The sequence below is a fragment of the Struthio camelus genome, chromosome 1 (genome assembly GCF_040807025.1).
Source record: "Struthio camelus isolate bStrCam1 chromosome 1, bStrCam1.hap1, whole genome shotgun sequence".
NCBI classification, from domain to species: Eukaryota; Metazoa; Chordata; class Aves; order Struthioniformes; family Struthionidae; genus Struthio; species Struthio camelus.
Window position 1 is genome coordinate 115,847,226 of NC_090942.1, and position 18,046 is coordinate 115,865,271.

An 18,046-nucleotide genomic window follows, 5' to 3' on the forward strand; every position below is an offset into this window, starting at 1 on the left:
GAATTGCTGACTAGTAGTATCACAAGTTACTTCTTGCTATGAAAAATAAGGAATAATTGTTCACTTCTTAACTTTCTCCATATTAGTCATAATTTTCTGAGAAACTGACTGACATCCTTCAGAAAGTTAGGCAGGGATATGAAGCAGGAGATTAGATAACAGCCATTTGTACCACAGGCATTAATTATTATGTACACCAGCACGGGTTGGAGAGCAGTGTTCTACGTCCTTTGGTCACTGGAGACCATTGGGATTTTGACACTAGCATGCTTTCATGTAACTAATGGAGTGAGATCATTACTACTGTAATGGGGCAAAATACTGATTTTTCTCCACAGAATGTTTTATTTGAATTGCATGACTGATACTGAGGTTCAGTTCCAAGATAAAAATAGACTTATCTTTTCAATAGAGAAGGAACAAAGATGAGAAGGAAGATGGAGACGAGAACAATGATGTTGCTTCTCATTTTTCTCTGTTAGTACACCTAATGGGTGTTGTATGGCTGCTACCTTTTCCTCAAAGTCAGCAGTCCAAAGGACTTTGAATCTTTAAAAATGGTTGTTAGATTTCATCAAAAAACAAAAGGGAACAAGGTAACTTTTGAAATCTGTTGGATGTAAAGGGTTAAAATAAATGTATTAATAAGAAAATGCCCTCCTGCCCATTACATACACTGGATATTTTACCTATATGCTCTCAAACCAACAACTTTCTGCAGTTATCACAGTTGCAAACAAATTCCACACAGTTCTCTAAAACTCTGCCCTTTTTCATTGTGAACCAGGGCTTTTCTGCATGTCAGCAGACATTCTGAGGCACCTCCTGGTCTCCATGTATGCAGCAAGCTCTTCGCTCACTGTCCTGGTCATCTTCCTGCCTGCCTTGTCCTTTATTGCAGGAACTTTTGTCATCTGAGCCTGCTCAGAGACATCCTCCTGACTGAGGTATAAAGCCTTTCCCTGGTAGCAAACCTAACAACAGTCTAGGAAACAGTGCACACAGTACACACTGGGTGCACAGTGAGTTACTTGTTCTCATAATTGATCGGTTTGTGTAAATACCCAAGTAGCAATTTTGAACTTCTTATGACTGCAATGTGCGTACATACGTATGCTCTGTGTTTACAGACATCCAGAAAACAAGGAGATCAGGGAAATAGTCTGTTACCTCCAGAATGATAGTTATTGTAAAATAAGAAAAATTACCCTGTTCTTATTTCATTTTTCATTTTAGCTTACTACCCCCTATTCAGGGTTCACAGTGAGAAATGCAAAGAAGTTATAAACATACGGAGAAGCACAGTTTTTTTTCAATGTACTTTTTGTCTCATCTTTGCGTGTCAAGCTTGTCTTCTAGAGCTGTACCTTTTTATGGCATGGACTTTGCTCATTATATTGTGCTGTGTATAGTTCTGGTCATATTCTGGGACAGGAAAAACAGTGATTTCAGAACAACCCCACTTGGTGTTATTGTAAAAGAGCAGATGTACTTCCATTTCACTTTTAAGTTCCATGAATGAAAGAGATGTTTTTTTTTAATTGTTCCCCATTGAGTTATACTAGAGAGAAGATCTTAAGAATTGTTCCTTTGTGCTAAAGCCAAAAAGGGGTGTGTGGGGGTGTTACCAGCATGTTCTTGAGGGAGTCTTGAGAGAAGGGAGAAGGAGGATGCTTCATTGATTTCTGCCTAAACCCTAGGACATGTGGAATCCTGGCTCAGTTTTATGTTTAGTTTAGTTCAGTTTAGTTTAGTTAGTCTGAAGTGTGTCAAATCATGAAAGATAAGAGACCTTAAATACTATACACGGTGAAAAAGTTTCTCATAAATCTAGTGTGGAGAGAACTGTGTAAACCTTGAAAGTGAGCTTCCACAGTTTCTTACGGTCTTTTTTCCTCACTTGACAGCTCTTAATATTCAGTATCCAAAGCAAATTCCATTATATTTGAGGTTTTCCTACTTCTGCTTTTACAGTCATCTGCCACCCCTGCCTCTTTCCTGAAATCCTTTGAATTTTTTCACTTAAGAATGCATTGGATTATCATCTAAGTAAGTTGTTTATTTACTGCTAGCAAAACTTTGAAGAGAATGAGAGAACTTTGGAAAATCAACTTAGCAGCAGAGCTTCCTGAGCAGTCCTCCTGAGAAAAAAACTCTACTGTCCTAAAACTGTGTTGCTGAGTGGTTTTTGTGGGAGGGAAGGGGGGAGATATCTAAAAGCTCCTAAATGAATATTGAGGCAAAGACTAATTTGATTCATATTACTTTGGGGTCAGAGGGCATGAAAATCACTTCTATATTGCTTCCTAAGAAAACTAAGACTTAAATTTGTTCTTTTAAAGATGAATAATTGCCCATTTTCCCATTAGTCAATGATCAGCAGTAAATGATCATACTCCAGAAACAAGGAGTAAACAGGAAAGTTACTCTTGGGGTCCAACTGTTTTGATAGCCTAATGAAGGTCTTTAGAGAGCTAGTTTGTTGAACCAAGATGTGTAATTCAAAGCACCTAAGGCTTGGACAAACCTTTGTGGAGATGAACGGTAGGTTTCGATACAGTTCTGTCTACATTTCTGCTACAGTTAATCTGAAGCCAGGAATAATGACTTGTTGTCAAGGACCTAGTGGCCTTATTTGTTCCGGGGACACTGTAAACACCGTTCACCTTCTGGTAAATTATTTGCAATAACTATGTTTGTACAGACCTTGTCCCATAGGACTTGGATCCATGATTTGGACCTCCAAAGTTTAAAAGTTTAAAAATAATACCCTTTACAAAGTCTTCCTATGTTTCACCTCAACATTTAATTAGACAATCATAGGATATCTTTTCCGGATGAGGATCAAAATTATCCTCAATGAAAGTCTTCTATTTATAGTTACCTAATGTTTCAGATCTTGCCAGCATTAGAAAATGAAAAATACCATTTTGATACCCCTGAATGGAACATTGTCCAAAAGAGAGGAGGGACAGTTTTGTGATCAAGGATTGAACCTTAGATAAGTATGAGGGAGGTGGATTCAGGAAGATGGCTAACTTGGTTAAAGTCTTGAAAGGTTTAGCATGAATCGGTGCCTATTGGAAACATCTGCCCAAACTTGTCCAAAGAACATGATGTACGAACCTTTATAAATATGCATAATTCAGGCACTGGAGGAGGAGAAGCAAACAAGAAAACTTCATTTCTGTTTAATGACTTGCAGGGAAAAAATTTGGACATATGCTAGTCTCGTAAGCTAGCATTAGAAGTTCTAAGTTGCAATATGTTTGAACAGAAATGAAGTGGTTTTGAATGGCTAAATAATCACTTTACATTGTCAAATCTGAAGTGCTATTATACAAAGCATCATGAACTTAACCTAATAATTTAGTAATAATCATTATATAAGTATAAATATATATATATATATATATATAAATATATGTACAGTCAGCAGAGTGTAGCAGTATTAGAGATAATTATTTTACTACCTCAGTAGAGCACCACAAAGCATCATCATCAAATGATAAGGATGTGACTGGACGTGAATTGAAACATTACATTGAGTTATTTGAATTCTTTCTTTTTTTTTTTCTTTAACAAAAAGCTAGTAGAAAGACTTGATATCTGATAAATTTGTTTATCTCTGCAACTACAGCTGTTTAATGTTTTAATTCTTCATTTTAAAGGAAAGCGTCTATGATAAATTACTAAAGTCTTTATATACAAGTATAATGACCATTTTTTCCTGTTCCTTTCTGCAGCATAGCTTCACTTTCATCTCTTCTGGAAAACATCTTACAATTTAATTATTATGGAAAGTCAAGAGGATTAGCTAATGGAAGAAATAAATCAGCCATGTTATTAGAGCATGAAATCAAGTATATTGAATGTAAAACAGAACCCCTATATTATGTTTAACTTACATGACTAGGCTTATTCATATCAATGGAAAGATGTGCATAAAAATACTTTACAGAATTAAGTCCTTGAATAACCATTCCTAGTATCTGGACATAGTGGTCATGCAGAAAATTCAGTTGTATGATAGTGATGTTCACAGCTCCCTCATTTTGTTAATGTTGGACTTGGGTTTTTCTGAGCTGATTAAATCTTCCTGTACAATCTTATTCAGGAAATTACCTCAGCCTTCACTTAAGTATGTCTTTAGTGATAGCTTTGAGAACAGCTAGATTTGCCTGCGCTTTTTGGATGTGTTTTTATTTATGCATTCTAGTAAGGATTGTGGATTAAAGAGAAAAAAACAGTAGTAAAAGTCAGATATATTTTAAACAGAGTAATGTGTTTAAGAAGAAAGACTAAAGTCATGCACATTGTATAGATGTGTCTGGATTAATGGGAAAATACTTAACTAATTCTGTGTGTTTTTCTCTCCAAGACAAAAAATATGCACAAAGAGGAAAGTGTTAATTTGTTAAAATTTTACAAGTTAGTTATATAGGAAGTAATACAAAAATAGGAAAAGGTGATCTAATCAATTCCATGTCCTGAGCAGCTACTAATTTATTTAATAAAACCCACAGGTTCTGGGTCTCTTAAACTACTAGCTAGTACTTATTGTACAAATAGTCCTTCCTACGTTGATATGCAAATTTCAGAAGTACTATGCTGTTTACCAGGGGAAACAATTCTAGCAATAGATACCAGAATAGATTAATGTTTTTTTTTTCCCTCATTTTGTGTTGAATCCTTTGCTGCAAAATCCCATTTCCTGCATGCAGTATGTAATTGTAAGATATGTCAGCATAACTTGGAGCGTAACAACATACTATGAGCGAGAATGAAATCTTAAGATTTAAGTTGCTTTATTGACTTCCCATTTACTGGGATTAGATCTCTGTATCTTCACTGAGAGGATCTGACATGAGATACTTCTATGTAAACTATGTTTCTTGATTAATAAGGAATAAGCAAATGGAGGAAAGGTCCTTTTTGTCGTAATTTTCTCATATTTATACTGTATCTCTTTGATACATCTTTATCTCTGTTTAGCGTATTGTTCAGTTCTCATAATCTTCAGTTTATTGTTTATAGTTATTGGTTTAGTATATTTAGTATATTTCAATAAATCTTTGCTTTAGAACATCAGTATATAGAATTTGTTATACAGAGAGTTGAAATTAATGTTTAAGATCAGGTGTAACAATAAATTAGCAGATTTTTATAATTTCTCAGAATTTTAACAGTATTTTTTCCATTGCTGTGTTAAGGTAGAAATGTACATAAATTCTGCGTTATTAAGGAACAGAGAAACAAGGCTTTGTAGATAATACGTTGGATTAATAATTTCTGTGTAAGCCCAATGACTCTCCTGAATGTTACAAAATCTGTTGCTAATTCTTTGTAGCCTACCTTCAATTAATGTATAGCATTGTCAACCTCAAAGCTTGCAAGGTAACTAGTTCTAATTTCCAGACTGTATCATGGACAACTTTTAGCATGATACAATATTCAGTTGCTTAAAATTTTATCTTTTTCTTGAAGACCTATAAATGATGAATTGCTGATGCTCACCTAAGGAGTAGCTTTTTATTACTGGAAAAAAAATCTTTTTGGAAGTTAGAAAATGCACTATCATGCAATATGCGGCATTCTTCAATATTTGCATGTATTTAGGAACTGCAAAATCAAATTCTTTGGCAGTCAAAGAAAAATATCTTTTATTACTAAACTTAAAGACTTTTTCTTCTGTAGCATGTTTGCTGTGTTCTAGGGTATGTGAGTTGGGCAGGTAGCTGGAAGGGAACCTAAAACTCATTCTTGCTTTCTGTAACTTGTTGTAATTGTATCTAAAAGCCAATGTTAATGTTATCCTCTATAAATAATAAGCTGTCAAAGTTCACACCATTTGATTGTAGTAGAGTATTTGTATTTTCAGAGGTTTTTAATGCTATATTATTACTTCCTTTTTCATTGTGTAATAATGGGAAGTTCTCAAAAACCTTTCCATGTCTTTTGTTAAGAGTGGTGATAAGATTTGTTTCTCCTGATGTTAAATGTCTACAATGAAAAGACTATACTGTGCAAGTCATCATAGGTTATTTTTATAGTCAGTGGAGAAAAACAGGGCATGATTCATCTGACCTGCTTCAGCCACTTACTCTGAGTTAGACAAATTGTGCCCCAGAAGTTATTTTTCGCTTTTCTTTATAAAGTTAACTTATGTGACTAGTTCAAATGGAGATGTCTGTACTGTAAATATTTGAAACTTAGTGAAGTGAATCCTGCCCAGGGTGTCTTCATGCTGAATTATGTAACGTAAGTAAGAATTACCTTGTGGTTACAGACTAGCACTGTGCACTGCAAAGTTTTGACCGAGTCATTAATTCAGCTTTCCCTTTTGCTTGGGTAGTTATTCATCAATTTTTTCTTACATAAGCGAGGAGACAAATCAAATAAGTAAGGGATGGCCATCTTAAGCAAATGCATTGTTGGCCCTCCTATGGATGGAAGGATTTAGCTCAGGTAGATCAAATTCAGTTGTCTCCCTAGACTTTCCCCTTTATTTGGGAAGAGAGGTGCAGGATAGTTTTACTGTTGCCAAGATTCCAGTCCTCTAGAGAACAATTTCTGATGTGTTTTCCTGTATTAAATTTTCAGATAGGTAGCTGCAGTTACTGTGTTGCAAAGCTTTATTTTTGGACTTGCGTATGGCAGCTAGAAGGATAAAAGATGTGATTTGGGGAGCACAGAGGAAGGAGAGAATCAGTCTATATCAGCATCTACTTGTCTCTGCCGCCTTTGTCCTTATCTTGTAAGTAGTTACTCTACCTCTACCCATGATCCTCCAAGATCAGTTTAGGTGCAGTCCGGTTAAGAGCATGGACACAAACCAGAATGATCAAGATGCAGGATCTGAGAGAGAAATCTCAAGAATGCTAGTGCAACAGTATAGATCCATTCTCTGGGGAGCAGGTAAGCTGACAGAGGGTGTTCTTTTAAACTGCTAGATATATTTACATTTGCACTATTTTACCCTGCTTGGCAAAAAGCTATGAGTCAGTTTTTTTAAGAAAATTGCATTAAACTATCTGAAGGTTTGTCTGTCATTTCTGGGTGTAATATGGGGAAAAAGTTGCAAAATTTAAACTAGTGTGTTGCAGCAAAAGGTGGGGGGTGGGAGAGAGAAGGAAGATCAGAAATATGTACATATTGGGGAAAGAGTTTGTTGAAATGCCCTTCCAAGTCTTTATTGCATAAACGCTAATGAAAAGAATTCATCAGAAAAAAAAAACAATCAATCAAACAAACCTATAGAGTATGTGCTGAGAACAAGGCATTTATCTAATTTCACTAATATAATTTATTTCTGAGGTTGGCAAATAACACCTGAACATAGTTAATTGAAAGAGACTCTTTGCATTACAGATTCCAAAGTAATTTCCAGAGGTGTGTAGAAAGAAAAGGCTGTAGTCGACTGCAAATTCTCTTGTAATGGCAACTGAGAATCAGTATTTTAAATGCTTTTACTAATACTGCTCACTTTCCCCTAAAATATTCCAAGCATTTACAAAGAATGAAATATTGTCAGCTATGATGTTCTCAAGTCTATAAGACAGGAACAAAAGTATTAGTATAAAACCTGAGCTTGGCTCTTAAATTGGTGTTTCAGAAAACCAGGTATGGCAAATAGGAAGTCAGATCACCTCAGCTGTGATACAGTGGTGGTATGGTTTACAGCTTGGCACAAGCCATGCACGTTTAGTTGGAAAAGGGTCAAAGCTGCATACACGTTTAAACAACTGCGTTTATGTCATGGAATGCATAAGGAGTAACCAAAGTAGGCAGGTGGATTTAGATTAGTCAGTTAAACTTGGCTCTGAGCTGTGCGATATCATCTGTGGCAAAAGTGTCATGAAATGAAGATGTGCAGATCAGGAAACATCCACCTGTGGAGTGTAACGTTGGCTGGCTCTCTAGTATAGGGAGTGAATGCATGACGTTAGGAACATTTCGATCCAGCATGAAGGCAATTAAAAAACGCTGTGGTGGAAGGTGATATACAAAAAGAGACTTGACAACGTATAACAAATAAATAGATACTCATTAAATGCTCTGCTTTTCAGATCTGAGCTGCCAGAGATTTTTTGGCAGCAGATCGCCACTGTACTTCTGATGACAGTAACCTTCTACTCTTACAGTTGTGTCTTAATAAGGAAATTTGATTGTTGGACTCTGCAAAGGGAAGGAAAGATGAGAGACTAAACACTGTGAATCATTAAACTAACACTGTGCAGAAAAGTGCATCTTAATATTTGATTCACTCCATTGAGTTCCTATAAAGTGGGGAATAATCTCAATTTTGATATGTTTTGTCAGTGTACCAAATTCAGCTGAGCAGCATCCTGTACTTTAATAGTAGAAAATCTTGTCCTCATACATGCGTGCAATTGCCATTCCCTTCTGTGCAGGCCAGCAAGTCTATAGATTGCAATGTTTCCATTGCTGTGGTAGAACACTGACATTTCATACTCAAGCGGAGCACATACTCCAAAACGTTTAACACAAAGTTCGTATGAATGTGGGATGTTTTTTCAACCTGCTTTAACACTAGCTTTGATAGGGCCAATAATAAAATTTTTCTTGACTTTTAAGACAAAGATTTTTTTTTTTTAAATCTTGACATAGTTGAACTTTCTTGGACAATGAAAAATTGATGACAGGTCATACTACCACTCATAATCTGTATTCCCTTGATATGATCAGCTTCATTAAGTGTATCCTTCTACCACACATTGCAAGTAAAACTGTATGACATGATTGAAAAATAACTATAGGAATTAAATGAATTTAGACTGAAAGCATCAAGTTGTTCTGTTAGGAAAACATAATTTAATAGTTTCATTTCAAAATTTATCATTCTATTTAAAAATAGGCCAACATAAAAATGAAAATATTTATTACCTACAATATGCATTCTCTTACCTTTCTTTTTTCAGCCAGAAATTCCATCATAAATCTTCTTTTCTTTAGTTACTGACCTCTACTGGTAGATTTCAGTTTGTCTAAAATCACTGAAGAAAAATTACATAGTAGCAAAATACTTGTTAAGCATTTGTGGATGTTGCTTCTAGTATAATGTACAGCAACCTCTCTCGAGACTTGTTCTTCACAAGAGGAACCAAAGATGACATACCTTGGTCTCAGGACTTGGGAATCCTAAATGTTTTCTGAAGTCACAGTTGTGTACCTGTTCTTCCCATCCTTAGTTCCCACTCATCTGGGAATGGGCTTCAGAATACAAGTCATATGTAAGTGCTGAAACAAATTACCAGCTGAAGAGGTGCACTAAATTGCTGCTTCAAAAAACTAGATGGTATTTTTAGCAGTCTTGATTAAGATATGTTTAATGTTAGTTATACTGAAACAAGGGAAGAAGGATCTAGTGATGTGAAGCAGTGATGTGAGGTAAAGTTAGTCCTCAAAGATCTGAGGGGAAAATGGGAACAGAACGGAATGAAAAAACAAGCGCTCTTCTGAGGTTTTCTACAGGTTAATGCAGTTGTTTACGAGATGTTAAATTACAGAGTGGTTCTTCCCCCACCCCCTCGGTGTTGTATTTGTCTGAAATGAGTGCTGAGGCACAGCTGCTCCAGGAGCCCTTCGTGCATGCAGCCATGTGCAGCATGTTGGAACCTACTTCCTGAGTCCGCTGTCATCCCTGCTTTCTTTGGATGAGCTCTTCTCTCCAGCTTTGTGCTGGGCTCTGGAGCAGAAAAACTCTGAAGATATCAATTGCTCTGTCTGCCACTGTTCTTTTCTTAGGAGGAATAGATTATCAAACCAAAAAGCCAAGGATTCTGTGTTGTGGTATTTCAGGGAACTAACCACACAGCCATACAGCAGGTGTAAATGAACACCAGCTCACATTTGCGTTCAATCTCAAATAAATAAAGAATTAGAGAACTGGAATACTACCTGCTAAGACGCAAGTGTTTTGTCTGAGCACTGACATCACCAGTTTTTATAAAAGAGACTTCCCAATGGATGTAGGCCAGTGAACGATCCTTATGTGAAGAGAAGACAATCTGTGAGATTTCTGTGGAATCTGGTGGTCAGTGGGAGGTGAGAACTTGTGTGGAGAAACCCTACACTGGTTGTTCTTTCAGCAGCCTCTTAGATTGGAGTGTTAAGTTATGCTATCCTTCTCCCTTCTCCATCTTCAGGTTGCCTGCAACCATTGCAGAAGCACTGAAAAACTTTTCCATTGATTTTAAGGTATTATCTGAATGAATTCTCATACTGAATATTTGCATTACATTTTTGAACGGCTTTTTATTTCTACAGTCAGTCATTGATACTCTTACTTAATGATGAAATTAATATCTTTATATTTGCACTTTAGCTTTAGTATTTTATGCTAGGAGATGTGGCTGATGTGTCAAATGAAAAACCACAGCCTTGGTCCCTTTGAGCAAGAGTTTATGAGACAGAGCCTTGAAGCTTAGAATTGCCTTATCTTGCTTGTTCTTGGTGAACGTTTCTGGGAAAAGTAGCAAACCAATGAGGAAGACCCAGAAGCCACAGAACCTGGAACGGCTTACTGAGGCAGGTTAAACAAAAAGTTCAAAAGCATATCCCAGTTCTTAGCATAGTAGGTCTCATCTTCTTGTCTGCTTTCTGGTTCAGTAAATATCAGTATGTTCCTGGAGCACATGACCCCACATGGTCCCTAGACACCTCTGTCTTTCCCTCACTTCCAAGGTGTGGCATTCAGATTGGCTTTTGTTCCAAAAAAGCTCTTTGTTCTTCCTACAAACCTCCTCCCTCCCCCCCCACCCCCAGCCTGCACTGCCTCCCAGACTCCTGGCTTGCAGTTCCTCCCATTGCCCCACGCAATGGTACTCGCATGGTGCATCCCACACTCCAGAAGCAACCCCAGCTGAACCTCCTAGATCTCCGAAGGACTCATCTTCACCTCATTCAGGAAGCAGCATGCAGGATGCACCAAGGAGGCAATCTCTCCTTTTTATTGCGCATGTTACATCCTTTTAAAAACAACATTCTCTACTGTATACTACTTCTAAAGTTTTAACGTATTTCATAAGGGCCCAATGTGATTTGCAGATTGCAGCTTCGGAAGATTGCTGTAGCTCAAATATTGCATCCCCTGAGGTCAACAGTAGCAATCCATCAACATCGAAATGGGTAGTGCATATTTTAGATTAAGCGAATTCCTGACAGTCTTTTTATTTTTATTTATTTATTTTAAGTTCAGTTGTAACAGTGAAGAAGGGAATGAATGGCTCATTTATGATGTGAGGAATATTCTTAAAGAACAATACTGGAAAGTAAATTCTTGCTATTTAAGAGTTTGAGACTCAGAATTTCCAAGCACTTGCTGATCAGTAATGCAAAAAGTATCAATGTTTACTGCGTACTGCAGTTGTCAAAGGGTTCAACTAAACTCAGTAGGCTGAAGCATCAATATCATAAGAATAATTCATGAATCAACATAATCTCAGTGCAAAAACTGATTGTTTATTTGATTTGGGGTTCTGGAGCAAAGTTACCCTACTTTTAGAAGAGCAATAGTATGTGTGCTCTGAAAATATGAGTAAATTAGCAATTATGGATGTCAGATGTATTCTATATGAAGCCTATAGTTTTCTATAGGCTGATGATACTAAACTGGGGGGAGAGGCTAACACACCAGAAGACTGTGCTGCCATTCAGGGGGACCTGGACATGCTGGAGAGCTGGGCGGAGAGGAACCTCCTGAAGTTCAACAAAGGCAAGTGCAAGGTCCTGCACCTAGGCAGGAATAATCCCCTGCCCCAGGACAGGCTGGGGGTTGACCTGCTGGAAAGCAGCTCTGCAGAGAAGGACCTGGGAGTGCTGGTGGACAACAAGTTAAACATGAGCCAGCAGTGCGCCCTTGTGGCCAAGAAGGCCAATGGTCTCCTGGGGTGCATTAGGCAGAGTGTTGCCAGCAGGTGGAGGGAGGTGATCCTGCCCCTCTCCTCAGCCCTGGGGAGGCCTCACCTGGAGTACTGTGTCCACTTCTGGGCTCCCCAGGACAAGAGAGACATGGCACTCCTGGAGAGAGTCCAGCGGAGGGCTACCAAGATGATTAGAGGGCTGGAGCACCTCTCCTATGAAGAAAGACTGCAAGAGCTGGGCCTGTTCAGCCTGGAGAAGAGAAGATTGAGAGGGGATCTCATCAATGTGTACAAGTATCTGCAGGGGGAGTGTCAAGAGGATGAGGCCAGCCTCTTCTCCGTGGTGCCCAGCAACAGGACAAGAGGCAATGGGCAGAAACTGAACCACAGGAAGTTCCATCTGAACCTGAGAAAAAACTTCTTGACTGTGAGGGTGACAGAGCATTGGAACAGGTTGCCCAGAGAGGTAGTGGAGTCTCCTTCGCTGGAGATATTCAAAAGCCGTCTGGATGTGATCCTGGGCAATATGCTCTAGGTGACCCTGCTTGAGCAGGGAGGTTGGACTAGATGATCTCCAGAGGTCCCATCCAACCTAAAAGATTCTGTGATTCTGTGATTCTGTGATTCTATATGAATTGCTAGTTTAGCAATAAATATGTTAATTTATGATCTACAGGTACATGTTTTCCTTTTGAGTCTCCTACTAAAAGAAAAAGATGCAGTAACCAGACGTTTTTTTCCTTTCTATGGAACTATATTTAGAAGCCAGTAACAGATCAAACCTCCTGCTATTTAGATTGTTATTACTTAAGCTAAGTCCTCTGAGGAGGGCAATATTTTCTTCTTCTCTCTCTTCTCTTAGAGTGAATGTTAGTTTGAAAATGCTGCAGGCAGCAAAATGAATATTCAATGAGAAGTTTGCCTGTGACACCTGCATCTCCTGTAGAGCTTTAAGGCTAACTTTAAAGGCTGACAGAGGGATGGTATTATGTGCCTGTAAAAGCAATGAGTTTTGTTTAAGGAGATATATGTTAAAGCTGCTGTGGATGGCCTGATTAATGTAGCACCACAGTGAATTTATCATTTCCCTCAAAGCAGCACCAAGCAATATTTTATGCCAAAAACATGTATCAGGATTGAGCCTCCTGTTAAAACTTCAGTTTTGTGGCTAATCTTCTGAATCTGATCAGCAGGATGGATGTTATTTCTTAGCCTTTTTTTTTTTTAATACATAGGTAAGTTTGAAGTCAGGATGTATTTGTATTTACTACATAATTGCACTGTAACCAAGAGAAATACTTGGTGACTTTTTTTTCAGGAATTGGTGAAGTTTAGATGTGCTACTGCGAAGATAAAAGCAGATTCTTCAGAGTCAGGTATGTCTGATATCTATCACATATGAAAGTATTTCCAGTTAAATGCATTGCTGTACCAAAGGAAAGCAGGGCAGCCTAAGAAAGCAATATATTATATGCCAGTCAGTAAATGCTTGATTAAGGAAACAGAGCCAGGGACTCCTTGTGCAGCAGCCAGAGCTTCTTGCAAAATGTCCAGAATATATATATTCTTTTCCTCTCCCTAGATAAAAGATCAGATGCATGATGTCCGCACAGAGACTAACAGCTTGCTAAGTGAGGAAAAGATTAGTGAGGCAAATCGTCTCGTCTGCTCAGGAGAGTTAGCTAAATTGCTTTAAACAAAGAGTTGTCACGAGCAGAAATGAATCTGAGAACTGCTGATAGCTGAAGTATTTCCTTTCCTGAATCCAAGGTATAAGATCTAATAGATGAGGGACTTGCAGGCTCATGCAACAGCACCCTAAATAGAAAAGGAATCGGTGTTTGATGAAACACGGTTATTTACAACGTTAACTGAGTTATTAAAGATGAGCATTCCCGTGTCTTCAGTGAAAGTCAGTTGGTTACTAAATGCATGCTGAGCTGTGCTAACACTTGTTGAGTCTTATTAGGTGAAAGACTTAGAACTACGACGAATGATCTTTTTCTCTCAGATCCTCATTCACTGGGTGGTCTGCTAAGCCAAGTGTCTACATTGTGCTGTCGACTGTAATGTGGGTGCAGAAATATTAAGTCTAGCACAGGAATCAGCGGCAGTTTAGTTGTGGCAGGATGGAGCAGGCTAATTCCTACCCAGGAGGGCTGGTTAGCTGTCTGTGCTGTGGTCCTTGCCAGCATCCTTCCCTTCTATCCTGGACCCGATCACTGCCCTCTGCTACTGTGAGCAGGGAAGGGGGTAGGATGAAAATGAGGATGGTTTCTCCAACCCTTTCTCTCAAGTATGATGCTTAAGAAAGGGAGGGGGATACTTTTCTGATTTGCCTAGAAGCTTCAAATCTAAAAGGGTGATGAATGATTTTTCTATGCTAAAACATCAGCAGATGACTTATTAGAATGGAAATGCTTGTATAACCTTAGCTGTTACCTATAAATAGTTGCATGTGTATGCCCTGAATAGCAATTCTGCAAAATTAAAATTATTTGTTCATTGTACCTTTGAGAGAATGATGAAGTGTTGGTATGCCACGCAGCAAAAAGGCTTTCTGTTTTCTGTCATCACCTTCCAAACTGATGTCCATGTGTAGCTGGAGGTTAGCTACTGCCAAAAACCTGATGTTTCAGACTGGAAAATGAAGAGGCTGAAATGTCATTTAATGTGTAAATGTGTTGGTCATGAGGGAAGGTGGGGGGGGGGGAGGTTGGCTTTTCCTTTTTTGTTTTTTTAAATGCATTTGTGGCATAAATTGACAAATAGTAGCTATGAATACAGTTCTGCTCATTTTTACTACCTTAAATCAAATACTGTATGCCATTTTTAATATACCTTATATGTAGAATAGCGATCCCTTTTGACTTACAGAGAAATATTTGTAAAAAGGAATCTTTACGTATCTCCTCTGTTATCCTTTTTTTTTCTTCCAGGAGTGAGATTAAATTGACCAGATGAACAAAGACTACTACTACTGCTATGGTATCAAACATAGGGACAGTTACCTAGCTCAAGATGGGAGAGATTCTTTAGGGTATTTCATAGATACTCTTTAGAAAGATCAAGGTATCTAAAGCTTCCCAGCAATAACAAATGAAACGGACAAAATTAAAGGAAATGTGCTCGCATGGAGCATTTTTAACTCAAAAGAATATTCCTATTCCTGTGTTTATAGGAAGAATTGAGAATAATTGAGAAATACTTTACAAACAAAGTGGCTTGTGGGTTTTTTAGTGTGTTTTTTTTTTGTTTGTTTTTTTAACAACTTAAACTCTTTACTCTTTCTGTATTTGCTTGTTCCTTATGCAAGAAAATCCAGAAGAGATAACTCAGGAGGCTTCCTAATTCTCTGCTCTCCAAATCCATCTTTCCTCTTGCATAATGGAATTACACAGGTTACTGTGCCTTGGAATTACTTTTTAAAGTATGGAGTGCAGAAAATTGAGTACTAATGTTTTTGAAAATCCTGCTACAGTGTACCAAATCTAACTGAATTCTTGTCGTTGTCTGAAAGATACTATATTTGCTTCAGGATATAAGAAGGAACATATTGTAGTCATGAGAACAAAAACTAAATTCCATTGAGATCATGATGCAAACATCCTGGTTAAACTGTCTTTTTATGGGAAATATAGAGCTAATCAGATTTCTTCAGAATAGAGGTTAACTAAATGATTGATATATCTGCTTGGCTTGTATATGTACAGAGTCCAAGAATAATGTTAATGTGTTTTATACCAATAGATCTATCTGATAACTATTATATAAAGCTGTATTAGCTCTTTTTTTTCTCCTTTTCTACATTTTTCTATGTATTGTCTTTACAGGGATCTATTACAGCTCTTCATTTTGTCATTTATGTATACAAGCACTTCTGAGAAAAGTAATTCAGGAACGACACAATTTTAAGAACTGCATCTAATCATTGTGCTGAAATTGGAATGAATGATGATCTTTTCTTGAGAGCGTGGGAGGAATGAAATCAAATGTTGCTAATTAATGCTGAATCAGATTAACACCAGCAGGTAAATTGATACCTATAAAAATGCAGGTAAAGTCCCATTATACATCCCCACTACCTACCTCCTGCCCTTCTTGAGGTCACATATGACTTGATGTCTTGGTGCCACAAGTAGCTGTAGTCAAGAGCTGTTCTTGCTTTCACATTGTAGCTGCGGCCAACGAGGAGGATTGGAGAACAAGAAGAACGAGCAGTCCAAGACACTCCCCTAAAAATCTCAAAAGCATTTCAGTGATGTGTAACACGCCTGGCAAAATATGTGGTGCAGGAGATCAAACAGGCTGTTTTCCAGCCAGCAACCAGTTGCCATCTCAGCAGTCTTTTCGACTGCTGCTTCGCACTCCTGTGACCTGTGGTTTGAAGTGCAGACTGCTGTCTGCACGCATTTGCTACGTTGTTGTGTGCAAGCAAGTCATGGCTAGGCATATTCCAACCCTAATTTAACCTTGAATTTAGAGGTAGAGAAGTAAAAATAAGAAAGAGCCTGTATTATTGCTCTTTGTTGCAGTGTGTGAAAGCATAGAAAGCAAATAGATTCACAGAGACTGGCTGAGAACAATGAAACTCACTCTGCCTGGTAAGTTATATGAAGATTAGTCATTCTTAGCACGTGAGTTAATGGTGCTATTAACAGAAGAGATTATTATTTAGATTAATGTACTGCTTCCTTTTCTTTCCTGTTTTAATAAACATTGTACACCATCTTTGAACATACAGAAGAAAGACTAATCTAATGTGGCATCTCTGTCATATTATAGTCAGATGATATCATAGTCTCTTCTCATCACAATCATCTCTTGGTACTTTGGTTTGCTTTGTGCATAATTAATTACCTTTGCATTGAAATGAGAAGTGTTAACAGCATTAGATGCTGTATGAACAGCAAAGACATGTCTATGGTTAGTTAAGGGAGGGGGAGATTATTTTTAATCTTTCTGTTAATTTTTATAATGACTGGAAGAACAGATTTTGATAAATGTGTGCGGATCTAAAAGAGAAATTAAGATCAGCCTTGAGCATAGAAGCTTCAGGCTTACATATGTGTGAGAGGCGTCTTGGCTCTCAGGTTTTCAGTATGCATGGAGACTAAATTTAAATAGCTTAGAGATGAAGACACCCATCCACTTGCAGATGTCTGCACCGACATATGACAAACTGAAGATATTATCTCCAGGAGGCCTACAAAGACTTGCTGCTTACAAGGAGAGATGGATAAGCAAAGTGAATCTTTTCGGTGGCTCAAAAAAAATCTCTTTCATGATCTTTTCTGTGTGACTTTGTTCTGATGTGGCTGCCAGTGATCTCTGTAATGTGACTCTGACTCTGAGAGAAATACCTTATTTATGTTTGTAGTTTATTCATTTGTGTTTATTAACACTGAAATGGTAGCAAAGGTGAAAAGATGTCAGTTTTCTCTAAGTTGTAGCTACTTCACTGGAAAATGCTGAATGGAGACGAAGAAATAAAATCTCAGAAGTAATAAAGAACAGCTTTTTATTTGATAGTCCTTTATTTTGGAAAGATTCTAAGAATTGTTTTCGGTTTTGCAATATTTTTCCTGAACCCAGGTTGTGTGTGTTATTAAATAGCGTGCAGCAACCACAAGACTTGTTGCAAAAACCTGTTTTCTCTATAGACCTGAAGAAAAGCCGCTATTTAAACATTGTGAAAGAAGGATCAATTTGTGAGGAGAACATGCGAGGAGCAGTCTTCAGGTATATTCTAAACTTCAACCTTCGTGGTAGCATTTTAAATTGGGACACAATTTCTGTTGGAATTATAACAGAGACTACTTCAAAGTTTGAAAAACACTTTTAAATCTGTGAAAATAAGATGAGGAAAACCTCATCCATCTGCAATTGATCCCCAACTCTCCCTTGACTTCAGTGGGAGGGAGGGAGCTGAATCCTTGTGAAAGGAAACAGAGTGAGCAATCTTGGAAAATGGACTTATTTATGCTCACACGTAACAGTGCCGCTGAAGGTTATGCCGTACTACCTCTCACAGCAGAGGAATGGCAGTGGGTGCTTGTCACTGCCAATATGCTTGGTGCTGTTGCTCATTAGACCTGGAGCTGAAAAGCAGCTGTCCCAGACCTGGTGTTTTGGAAGTTGCTTGAAAATAACATGCAATG

General features: G+C 37.8%; 1 long non-coding RNA gene across 5 annotated transcripts in view; it reads left to right on the forward strand.

Moving 5' to 3' along the window:
• The window catches only part of LOC104139631 (uncharacterized), a 34,622-nt gene extending 17,105 nt beyond the window's left edge, over window positions 1-17,517 (forward strand). For 3 of the 5 annotated variants that reach the window (XR_011135128.1, XR_693139.2, XR_011135127.1), the window contains 4 exons: window positions 13,204-13,261; window positions 14,825-14,957; window positions 15,719-15,916; window positions 16,064-17,517. This is a non-coding gene — a long non-coding RNA (uncharacterized lncRNA). Of the gene's footprint in view, window positions 1-10,169; window positions 10,222-13,203; window positions 13,262-14,824; window positions 14,958-15,718; window positions 15,943-16,063 lie in introns of all 5 variants that reach the window. The other 2 variants (XR_693138.2, XR_011135129.1) reach the window with 2 other exon arrangements.
• Window positions 17,518-18,046: the final 529 nt, after the last annotated feature.